Source organism: Heterocephalus glaber, unplaced genomic scaffold (assembly GCF_053883595.1).
Source record: "Heterocephalus glaber isolate CG9 unplaced genomic scaffold, H.glaber_assembly_v1.0 deba00001577, whole genome shotgun sequence".
Lineage (NCBI taxonomy): Eukaryota > Metazoa > Chordata > Mammalia > Rodentia > Bathyergidae > Heterocephalus > Heterocephalus glaber.
The window spans coordinates 13,191,415-13,203,681 of record NW_028258358.1 but is presented as its reverse complement, the minus strand read 5'-3'; the positions used below and the strand labels follow the sequence as shown (position 1 = coordinate 13,203,681).

General features: G+C 33.7%; 1 long non-coding RNA gene and 1 pseudogene across 4 annotated transcripts in view; one reads left to right on the top strand and one right to left on the bottom strand.

Moving 5' to 3' along the window:
• The window catches only part of LOC101712708 (uncharacterized), a 159,325-nt gene that overhangs the window by 37,518 nt on the left and 109,540 nt on the right, over positions 1-12,267 (bottom strand). The gene's annotated exons all lie outside the window — the stretch shown is intronic.
• On the top strand, positions 2,489-2,619 carry LOC147823513 (U2 spliceosomal RNA; annotated as a pseudogene).

Below are 12,267 nucleotides of genomic sequence, written 5' to 3'. Positions count from 1 at the left end.
GTGATCATTATATACTAAAAACATGTACTAATACAAATTCTAAAAATATTTTAAAATTTATACGTAGATACATATTTTTAATTTCAAGTCCCAAGTCTTTGTTCTTTACGGTGATCTGTCCTCTTCATTCTTTCTCTTTCTAGTCTTTTAAGCCTACCTTCTTTGAGTAAACAAGTTGAAATAAACGACTTTGAGAGTCTTTTTAATCAATATTTTTGCCCCTGAAAAGCATGATTTCATCACAAAAGAAAAAAAAAAACAGAAGGAAATGGCATTACATAAGGCTAATCTTGAGGAAGACAGAGTTCTCCGTAGTGTGAAAACTAAATCACATATTATCTAGAAAATAAACAATGTTTATTAAAATTAGTCATCATGGAGCTCCTGAAAGTTGCAAGAAAGTTGGGCAAAATAAAAAATGAGACTTCAGAGATTACCAAAGATCCTGTACCCCAGTGTCATATACTGCACAAATTAACTATGTCAGTCACAAATATGATAGTAGTTTTACTGTTCAGTAAGCTAGTCTGACCAAAAAAGAAATTATATTAAGCTAAGTATGCAAGTTCAGGAAGTAACTGAATAATGAAATATGTACATGGCATATCAGTTTGATTTTATTTTCATTACTCACAGAAGTTTTGGTGAATATATGATTTTTCTCATATGTATTTTAAAGTTTTAAAATATTTGTCTTATTTTACAAATGTCTTGATTTTTTAAATCTTATATATTATTTGCAATAAAAATTCATATACTATGTGTTTTTAAATTGCACAATCTAATTTTATTATACATTCTAACATTCTCGACTTTTTGGTCTACGGATCATAAAATAAAAGGCAAATTTCAGGGAGTTCCCTGAAACTAGATTGCTTTATCTATAGCCGGCATCATGATCAGAAGTTCACCCTGTCCTACATGACAGCCAGGCCCAGCACAGCAATGAAGCCCTTGAAGCAATATTTGTACAGTATGTGTTCCTTGTACTCAAGCAAATTTGTGGTCCTACTGGTGAATTTCACTTGAAAATCTAAGAACAATATTTGTTCCCCCATATTTTACTGATTGGCACATGAAATGGCCCAAAAAATTTAAATAAATTTTGCTGAAACTAAGAGGAAACAATCTATACAGATGGGGTACTTCACAGGGCAGATGGGCTGTTGGGGATAGTTTTAACAACAGTGATGGAAGATCTACAATGGGCTAGGCATGGGCTAAGTACTAGAGACACACAATAAATAAGACAAAACCCCAATCTCATGAAACTAGATAGGACTGTCATCATCTTAACCCAAAATCTGTCAGTCTGATGGGTATATAATTAAGTGCTATGCTGAATCAGTGGAAGGCTTGTTTATTATTGCAACACAGCTGATAGAAACACAGGCAGATACAGAAGCTCCAAGCCAGAGGGTCAGAGCAAATAAAAGGTCAGATGTGAATGGAATGAGAGGGATAATAATAGTTGTAGCTGGAGTTAAACAACATGGAGGAGAAATATGATATGAAAAAGCTTCTTAAAGTGAAAGATGTAAGTGAATTTTATTAGAAAGGAAAAAAGTAAATGAAAACACTAGAAAACTGAAAAATTTACAATATTTACTTTGAAAATGCAAATGAATTCACATAACAATATTTGTCAACTTAAACCAAGCTTTTACTTTTTTTTAATCTTTTTGGTAGTACTTGGAATTGAACCCAGGGCCCTCACACTAAATTGTACCCCCTGATCTCCAGCCCTTTTTATTGTTCATTGTGACAGAGTCTCACTAAGTTGTCCAGGCTGAGCTCAAACTTGAAATCCTCTTGCCTCTGCCTCCCAGAGTGCTGGATTACAGATGTGTGTCACCACATCCAATGTCAAAAAGTAAATTTTAAAACAAATTTGGAGGCTTTAATTATGAGATGCCTGTCAGTCACAAGATCATCAAGGTTTGAAAACTCATTTTTTCAACCACTTGAATATCTGTACTTAATGGCACTGTTAAACATTTTTTTCCCATAGTATTCCTTGAGTAGTTTTTGAAACTAGCTTTTAACTTACCAAAACAATGTGTGCTGTAGATAATGTGATGAAGATTATTAAAAATAAAATTAATGACTGTACTTTAGGAAAAACTAAAACTCATGTACTTTATAACTATCTCAGAAAATTTACTTTTTTCAGTTTTACATTTAATAAAATTGCATTGAACAATATAGTAATTTTTGCATTAGTCTACTGAAAATACATTTTGAATTCTCAATAAACTTTCATATACTTGAATTAATAGAATTGGAATCAGAAATACAAGCATGTCATTATCTTGACCTAACTGTTGAAGTCTGCCAAGGTTTGTGGAGCAATTGGTAAACCAGATAGAGTGCAGAATGGAAAAAACAAAGATATTTCAGATCTCAGTGTCATTTTGGCTATGGGAGTATTTTACATTAAAAAATATGATAAATTTTAAAAGGAGAATTTCAACCTAGTCTACGAGAGATCGCTTCTCGGCCTTTTGGCTAAGATCATGTGTAGTCTTTATGAGAAATGGGTATTGTTAACAAACATATTAATACATGATTCTAAGAATGATTTCATCATTCTGATAGCTAAAATGTAGCCAAATATCTGACAGTCATGTACTGCAAAAGCAGCTTTTAGCTTTTGTCATTTCCAACAGAGACTTTTCTACTCTAAAACCTGAAAAGGTTCAAAGCCCTTTCAAAAAAGAGGTCTAGACATCCCAATATTTATCCTATCTTTATATAGTAAAGCAATACAAGCATTACACATTTTTCCAAAGACCTGAATTATAATAAATGCATTGGTTTCATTTTAAACTTTATCATCAACAAGAAAAATTCTGAATTACAAAAGACAAATTTGACCTGCTTAATGATATTATTTAGAGGTGGATTTTTACATTTCATTTGATAATATATAATTCAGTTCTGTAACTGTTCAGCTGCTTAGACATTATATTAGGTAAGGTTTACAGTGTCTCAAGCAATTCAAAGAATAATATATAAAATTTTAAGATTATTTGAATGAAAATATAGTTTGTTTCAATGATTTGGAACTTACCTATTTTATTCTTGTGAAAGCTTGTGATAAATTAAAATATGTATGCCACTGGCATAATGTAAAGCCAAATCATTAAAACTGGAATAAATTTTATACTCTTCATGAAATAATTTTTATTTGCAAAAGATGTAATAGCAACTATCAAAATTATTAAAATTTTTTATACTCATAGGTCCCTTATAACCTATGGATCCCGGTGTACCCTATAGCTACATTAATGTTTTGCTCTTTTAAAAAATAAAATAGCTCTGGACTTTTCAATTCATTTTGGGAATAGATTCATTCCATTAGAACCAATAAGACCAGGACCTTCGTTATGGAAGCAAGACATCTATTTTCCAGAATCCTGGGATAAGAGCCCTGAGCTGACAAAGTTCTAAAGATGTATAGGAAAGTCTAACCAAAAGGAAATAACCTGCAGGGATCAAAAAAGGCAAGATGTTGTAGTTCCCAAAAAGCAATGAGGTTTTGGAACTTTAAAGAGGTCACTGGAATAGGGGATAGGTAGGTTTGGCTGAGAGAAGGGGAAATGACATAAAATTACCCAGGTTGAGGCAAATAATTAGAAAAGGTCCAAGTAAGATTTTCTCTGTCTTATGTTGATATTGAACCCAGTGATTAAGATTTACCAGAACATATTGTTGGGGAAAAACTTAATTTAGGTGTTGCTAGAGGGAAAAGTTCTGAGCAGAAAACAAAACAAGTCAGTATAGTATCAGTGAATGGTACATAGAAAAGAAATGTGCTCCTACACAGGTAGCCAAGCTTTGTTCCTGAAAAAAACAAAAATTATAAACCTCTAGTGTAACTAAGAAAAAAAGAAGTCTCAGAAGATCAATACAGGAATAAAAAGGGAAAAATCAATACAAACGATAGAGTCATTGATAAAATAATAAAGATGTTAACATTTTGCCAATTAATTTGAAATTTTAGATGAAATGGTCAAATCCTAGAAAGTATAGTACACCAAAACTGATTCAAAAAGAAATAAAATAAAAAGTCATATATATTAAAGAAACTGAATCTAAAACTAAGAATTTTCTCCCAAAACAAACCAATAAACAGATCAAAATGATCCAAAGAAAACAGCAACAACAAGAAACACTTCAGGCCCAAATAAGCTCACTAGTGAAGTTAAGAAAGAAATATCACGCTGGGCCTGGTGGAACACACCTGCAATCCCAGCAATCTGGGCAGGAAGATTGTAAGTTTGAGGTTTGACCTCAGCCTCTACAATTTAATGATGTAGTGAGACTTGGTCTCAAATTAAAAAATTAAAAAGGGATGGGGATATAGTTCAGTGGGAAGGCCCTGGGTTTAATATCCAGGAAAAGAAAGGAAAGGAGGGAGAGAATCAATTTTCTGTAAAATCTTCCATAAAATAAAAAAGGGGGGACAATTTGCAACTCACTTATGAATCCAGCATAGTATTTATGGCAAAATATGACAAGGACATTATAAGAAAGAAAATTACAGGCCAATTTGTCTCAAAAACATAGATAAAACTGTTTTAAAATATTATGAAATATTAACTAATGTATTAAAAGTATCTTACATTATGATCAAGTAGGATTTTTTCTAGAATTAAAAGATAAAAGCCAATGGTTTGAAACCATTGGTTTAAAAACCAATGAATGTGATTTGCTAAATTTACAAATGAAAAAGAAAAGTAATAAACTATTACATGAAAATATTTCATAATTTTAGCTCATTTTTGATGTAAAAAAGTTTTTTTCAAGAATCAAGAATAGAAGTCATCACAGATTAATGATGGTCACACATTCTTTGCTACTCCTCCCATTGAGAGGTAGATTCTAACTCCCCTCTCTTTGAATTTAGGTAGGTCTTGATGATTTTCTTGACTTTCCTTGACAGAATGGTAGAAATGATGTTCTAGGGCTTCTATAGTTGATCATAAGAAGGCTTGAAGCTTCCACGGAAACTCTTGTGGCATTATCTCTGGTAGACTTGAGCTGCAATGTAAAAATCTAACTAACCCTAGACCACCATGCTAGATCTAGGCATCATGGTAAATAGGCTCAGCTGAGCCAGACTTCCAGTCAGCCCCATCAAAGGGATACATGTGAGAGAAGCCATCCTCACCTGAACACCTAAGTGACCTCTGTCAACACCATATAACATCAAACTATTTTCCAGGGTTAATTATTAATGCAGCAATTGATGAAAAATCAAGAACATCTTGTACTCAAACATGATAGAGTTACAAAGAGTACCAATCATTTTCTTATTAATTAAGCAAGAAACTACTGAAATTACCCAGAGCATCTCTTGCATATTTATTACACTACAACAGAGATCGTTGGCAAGCATTTTCTGCAAAGTTCCAAACAGCATGTATTTTAGGCTTTGCAGGCCAAGAGGCAAAAAGAGAAAGAGACAGAGAGAATATATTTTTAAAAAGAAGTATTTTGTAGATACTGTACTTACATAATAAAAGAAAAAACAAACTTCCACAAAATTTTTATTGAAAACATTCAAATTTTAAAATTATAGGGCTGGGGATTTAGTTCAGTGGTTCTGGCGCCTGCCTCACAAGCACAAGTTCCAGAGTTCAATCCCCGGTACCAAAAAAAAAATTTTTTTAAATTATAGTTGTTGTAATACAGATCTATTAATGAAAATAATTGAGTTATTTTCATGGTGACAGCATTTAGTTTAATTGAAATTCAAAATTTATGCACCCTATCATCAAACAAATTGGAAACGCTCATCTATGAAAGCCATTCTAAGCTCACAGACCATACAAAAATAGGCAGGAGGGCATATGTGGCCCATAGACTGGTTTACTAATTCCTACACTACAATATAAAATATGTAAATTGAGTAGATTTCCTTGAAGCTTGTCTACAATTAGGTGAACATGCAAGGTTAGAACTGTTTTTGTTTTACATGGTTTTCTATTGGCTTGGGCATAGTGGGGCTGATCCACAAAAATTTGTTGAAGACCTTTACGTGATTCCTGAGGCACATGAACAATGAAATGAAAAACTTTGTCCTTTAAGCTCATCTTTCCTTTCTGTTTGTTTGTTTGTTTGTTTTAGCATCTCTTGACTTCACATAAGGTCCTCTTTAGAGAGTCTCCCCACTTCTCTGACATAGAATCCTAGATTAGGTTCTAGCATAGTTAAGCCTTGAAAATTGAGGTTATTTATTCATCCTACAACTGTAACACTTCCTCTAATCAAGTTTAGGCATCTTCGTCATCAAAACCCACTGTTTTCCAAAAGAGCTTTTTTCCAAAACAATTTTTTCAACCTCAAGTCACTTAAGTTGTGACTAAAATTGCTTTGAATTTGACTAAACTGGAGCTCAGTTACTTTTTGACAAATATCCTCTTTCCCTCGGGGATATTTCTACCTCTTCCTCTAAGTGTGTGACATCTTATCTAGAGCACATGTGTTGCTAAGAAGCACATTGTTGTTCTTGATCTAAGACAAAACTCAACATCATCAATGAGCATAGTGATGTGATACAAATGTTTCCTATCCATGATTGAGTGTTTGTTTTTTGTTAAAATTCAACAGACTATGTATGGAAAACAATGTGATTTGAGGTGAATCAACACTCTTTAAAAAATTCCAGTAATGACTACTAAAAATTGTACACTATCATTAAATATATTCACATGTTGCTAACAAATAAATACTCCCTAGACAATTGGATTCATTTACTCTGCAATTGAAACAATAATGTGCTGGAAAAAACAACATTTTAACTGTCATTACTAGGCGTCTTCCCATTCTCCCATTTTATTTCTTTTCATGAAAACATTTATTTTCCACCTTTAGTAGTGTTATTTTGGATTTGAGAACTAAAATACTTTCAAAATTCTCTACTAGCACCATTTGAAATGATAGAAGATAGTGAAAAATTCATAAGGCATATGAACAACCTAAAAGTGGAATTTCTTCATTATTTTTTTCTATGTCTAAAATTTCAAAGGAGCTCATAGCCATCTTCAGATTCTCTTACATGATGTTTCATTATATAAGCTGCCTTGTAATGGATGAGATTTCTTATATATCCATCTTGTCTTTCCTTTTGGAAATTTCTCACTCCCTTGTCCAGACATTTTCACCTAAATCATTATACCAATGATGTGTCAAATTAGCTTGATAAAATTAGCAACTCCAATGGGTCTTACCAACTTAAGCATTTTCATCTTTGCTCATAGGGATTCATACAAACATTGCTTTTCTAAAAGGATCATATCTTAGCTTATGTTGATTAGACCTTCACTTTGGAAGAGTCTTTCCTCTGGAACATATTAATTAAGTCCCAAGGGAATTTAGCATATTTTGCTTACCTAATATGTCAAATATATATCATATTCTTTCCATTGGAATGTGTTCTCTTAGGGGAACAGTAAACATTTCAATATTTTTTCTCTACTAAGACACAGCAATATTTATAACCCTAGATGGGACTGTATCTAAGAATACAGTAAAGTTCACTACAGCAAATTTTGTTACTTCAAAAGGTCAAATTCATCAGAAGACTCATTAGCTGCTGGCATTGTTTGTCATGTAATGGAATGAGGAATCATGCCAAAGGATCTCTACTCATTTCAGAGTGCTTTTAATGAAAGGACATAAATGTGTTCCATTGTTTTATTTACCATTTCCATTTCTCTTCATCAGGACTACTTCATTTTGTCTCTGTGCACTATGGAAGGGATAGCAGTCTCTGACATAAACATATATAGCAAAGGGTTTATTGTTCATTAATTTATTTTAGTGAATTCTATTAGCAATTATCTGCAGTTTCATTCTTTTCTCTGAAATTTCCTAAAGCAAAATTTTAATATATGTTATTGGCTAAATTGTGTTCCTCCAAATTTATATGTTGAAATCTAAACACCTTTCACACTGTGTCTCAAGGTGATATACAGGAATGTGAGATACAGGAATCACAGTTCTTTAAAGAAATAATTACATTAAAATGGGATCATTCAGGAGGGCTCTCATCCAACATAACTGGTATTGTTAAAAAGAAAAATAAGACACAATGAGGCACAGATGGAAAACTGTACAAGGACACAGGGAATAACAGGACTTCTTCAAGAAAGGAAAGATGCCTCAGAAGAAATCAACTTTGTGAGCCCCTTAATCTTGAACTTCTAGCCTCCAGTATTATGAGAAAATAAATTTTTAGCTACCCAGTGGTTGTTATGGAAGCCCTCCCTCATATAGTATGCCACTGTGGGCAATAATTATACATATACAGTATTTGAGGGGCTGACTTAATGAATTCCTAGGAATCGAAGTCTATTGTCCTAAACATTTCTGTGTCCTCTATAACACAGTAGAGGTTTACTAACTATAGACAGAATGAATAAATGTATTAATTCAAAATTTAGAGATGACACAATATTTATCTACAAGAATATTTAAAAAGAAATTGACAATATATTTTTGAAAGACATTTAACTATTGAAAGACAATATTAAGGAAAAAGACTTAAACATATTAAATTGCTCTACTGTGAAAAATACCTAATTTGGTATTATGATCTTGAGACAGCTTTAATATATGTATGTTCTTTGTTCTGCTATAACAAGTTACCACAAATAAATTGGTTTAAAACAACACAGTTATTCTTTTATGGTTTTAGATGTCAGAAACCTATAAATATTGGTGTCAATATTTGTTTCTTTTAGAGGTTTCTGTTTCTCTTTCTGTTCTAGAGACTGCCTACATTCCTTAGTTTCTGGGCTCCTCCTTCCATCTTCAAAGAGTATACCTTAAACCTCTGACCCATCATCACATCTCCTTTTTCAGACTTCGATCCCCTTATCTTCCTCAGAATTCCTAACTTAATCACATCTCCAAAAGTCCCCTTTACCTATAAGGCATGTATTCATATGTCCCGAGGACTAGGACATGGATATCTTTGACGGAGCATTTTTCAGCCTACCACAAACTTGGGCAAGCTCTAGGCTAGTCCTGCAGAGATAGAGGCAAACTAAGATGTTGAGGTAGGTCGGAGGCTAGCAGAGAAGGAAGTTGTGAAAGATCCTGACTGAAGCTGCTATTAATAAAGGTAGCTGGGTGGGCTGAGGGCCAATGTTTAATACACATATCAAGCTCAGGAATGGTCCTTTGCATATGGAAGTAAAAGTTGCTCCCAGTTTTTATCAAGCCTTCTACTGGAGTAAATTAAGAGGTATTAAAGTATTAATTCCACTCAAACCATGAATCCAGCCAATTATTCCATGCCTGTGTCCTAAAAGTACTTAAATGTTGCGGATATATATAAAAAAAAGCATGATTTGATGTAGCTTAATCACTTGAAGAGAGCCGCAGAAAAAAATGACACCATTGAATTTTAGAGATCTGTGCATAACGATTGTGTCTCTGTAGAAAGCATAAAATTTAACAATTTATCAGAGATTATAATAAGTTAGGCACTCTGTGGGATGTTATAAAATTACAAAATAAACACTAATTAGTCAAAATTAAAGCACTTTCAGTTTTGGAAATAAATGGTCAAATTGGTTGCACTTGGTTTTTTGCCAGAATTTTCCGGATTTATTATGCACTTAATTAGGTCCAATCTTAGAGCCATACATAGTGGACACAATTTATGAATCTGTTTAATCTTTCTATTAGTATTTTTCTACCTATGATAAAGCTTTAGTACTCTTCATAAATATAAATAAAATTCAATCACATTTTTATGACTCAGCAAATGTTAAACCTACTAAAATTATGAAAAGCTTTACATAGTCACATGCATGCATACACACACACAGATTTGTCATACCATAAAACATTCCAAACATACAAAACTAGCAGAGTAAATTCAAAACCCTTAAAATATAATATATATAGCAAACATCACCAAAACTGTTTTTAAATAGTCACTGTAATTTGTATATCTGAGTAAATAAATTCAACATCCTATTCAACTGGATAGAGTAGAAAATTCTTCCAGTTTCATTCTTTACTAGTTGTGCAACCATGTAACTTCTATGAACCTTAGTTTCTTCTGCTGAAAAAAATGGATTAAATTAGAGGATTACATAAATTGATTCTCACTCTCAGATTCTACGATTTTAAAGTCTATGTCCTCATTACTCACACAATAAACCCCCATTATTATGAACTGCATAGAATCTTTATAATTTTTAGTCAAAGTAAAATGTAGTAGAAGTCAGCATTAGAGTTCACCTATTGTTCCCATAGAACCAGAAGATGAAACAGCTAGAGAAATTAAGGGTAAAGAAAGTATTAGTATTAGTATTTTCACTATAACTTAGTGTCCATATTTGATATTGACAACCAAAAATATATATATATAAATATCTTCCATCTATACACAGCAGGCCAGAAGTGTTCATGTTCATGTCTTCTTCAGCAGTAAGTTAGCCTCCAAAAGCCTTTTCTCAGTGCACAGGAGGCTAGAACCTTGCATCCCTTCCCCTCTCCTCCCTGCACTTCTGTGCTCCCAACTGGTCTTACACAAGGAAAGATTAATTTGAGTGGTTGGGTAGGAAGAAATGGGAGTGAGAAAATCCTAAAATGAAGCCCAACCCTTGGGGCAGAGAGATACAGGCCTGCAAAGGGAGTGGCCACAGCCACCTCCTAGGGTAGAAGCCTTGTAGTTCATAGTTGGATTAGTGTGTCCTTGGTCATAGGTTCAGCCCTAAGATTAGCTTGGTGAAGAAGGCAAGTGTCTGCACAGGGCCTGGTCCCACCCTCAGGAACTGAGCTGCTCTGGGTGAAGCCAGGGGTGTGGGAACAGGAGGATCTGGCTGATAAAAAAATAATAACAAAATCAGTAAAAAAAAATTATAAAACATGTTGCTTGTCCAGATAGATTTGAGCAACAGTCTTGCTTTTGTTAAAACTCTGGAGCCATTATAGTCCTGAATACTCTACTGGATATCATCACTGCTGAAGAAAGGAGACCTAGGCCTGGCTCAGCTGAGATCTGTTAGTTTAAAAGTCTCATTGAGCTGCCTGTGCTCCAGAAATATCCTTAGGGCTGCTGGGAGCAGGCTGGGCTGATGGTGTGGGGCACCTTACACTTGGGAATCAGCTCCCAGAGGGTGGGACAACTCCTCAGGTGTCTTGTCACTTTGGCTGGCTCCCCACTGCCGGAAGCCAGAAGCAATCACATCGAAGGTCTAGCCTTTTGTCTCAGGAATTTTGAAGTAGGGTGAAGATGAAGAACAGAATTAGGAGCACAGTGAAGATGATGAAGACATAGGGACCACACAGTTGCTCCATATACTGGAAGTACATGTCCACAATGAAGTTTGAGGCATTGTCATCATCATCTTCATCATCATCATTGTCATGACAAAACAGCAAAAGGAGAGAAATTAAGTGTAAAGAAAGATTAATCTGAGAAACTGAAAGTGTAAATAAGGACTAAAAGGTATAGTAGATAATGTGAAATAGGAAGAAAAGGGGCAAAGGGGAAGGGAAAGTGGGAGGGGTAGGGGAAAGGAAAAGAAGGGAATGGAATTAATATGAGAAAATGAAAAAATAGAAACAAAGTCTTTGTAAATAGAAAGGGATAGAGGGGTTGAATGGAGGGCAGGGGAATGGGGAAAAAATAAGAACCAAGAGAGATTATGTAAAGGTGCAAATTTCCAGTGATGAATGTCATTATATTGTATACCTAAAATGTACCAATAAAATTAATTTTAAAAAATACTAACAATATTCTTCCCAGAACTAGAAAAATCAGTACTGACTTTCATCTGGAATCAGAAAAGATCTAGAATAAACACAGCAATATTGAACAAAAACAGCAATGCTGGAGGTACCACTATACCAGCTTTGAAACTATATTGTACAGCCACAGTAAGGAAAACAAAATGATACCAGCACAGAAACAGAAATGTAGATCAATGTAATAGAAGACACAGAAACAAACCCAAGTATCTCTAGCCTACTGACTTTTGACAAGGGGAAAAAAATATATGTTTAAGAAAAAACAATATCTTTAACAAATGGTGCTGGGATAACTGGGAAATCAACATGCAAAAAATTGAAACTAGATCCAAATCTCTCACCCTGTACCAAAGTCAAATTAAAATGGATCAAAGACTTAGATAAAAAAAACAAAAACACTGTAACTGCTGGAAGACAAAAATAGTATTTCTGTTCATGTTATCAGACCAGACATCAGCATCCTAGTCTTTTACTTAATTAACTTTA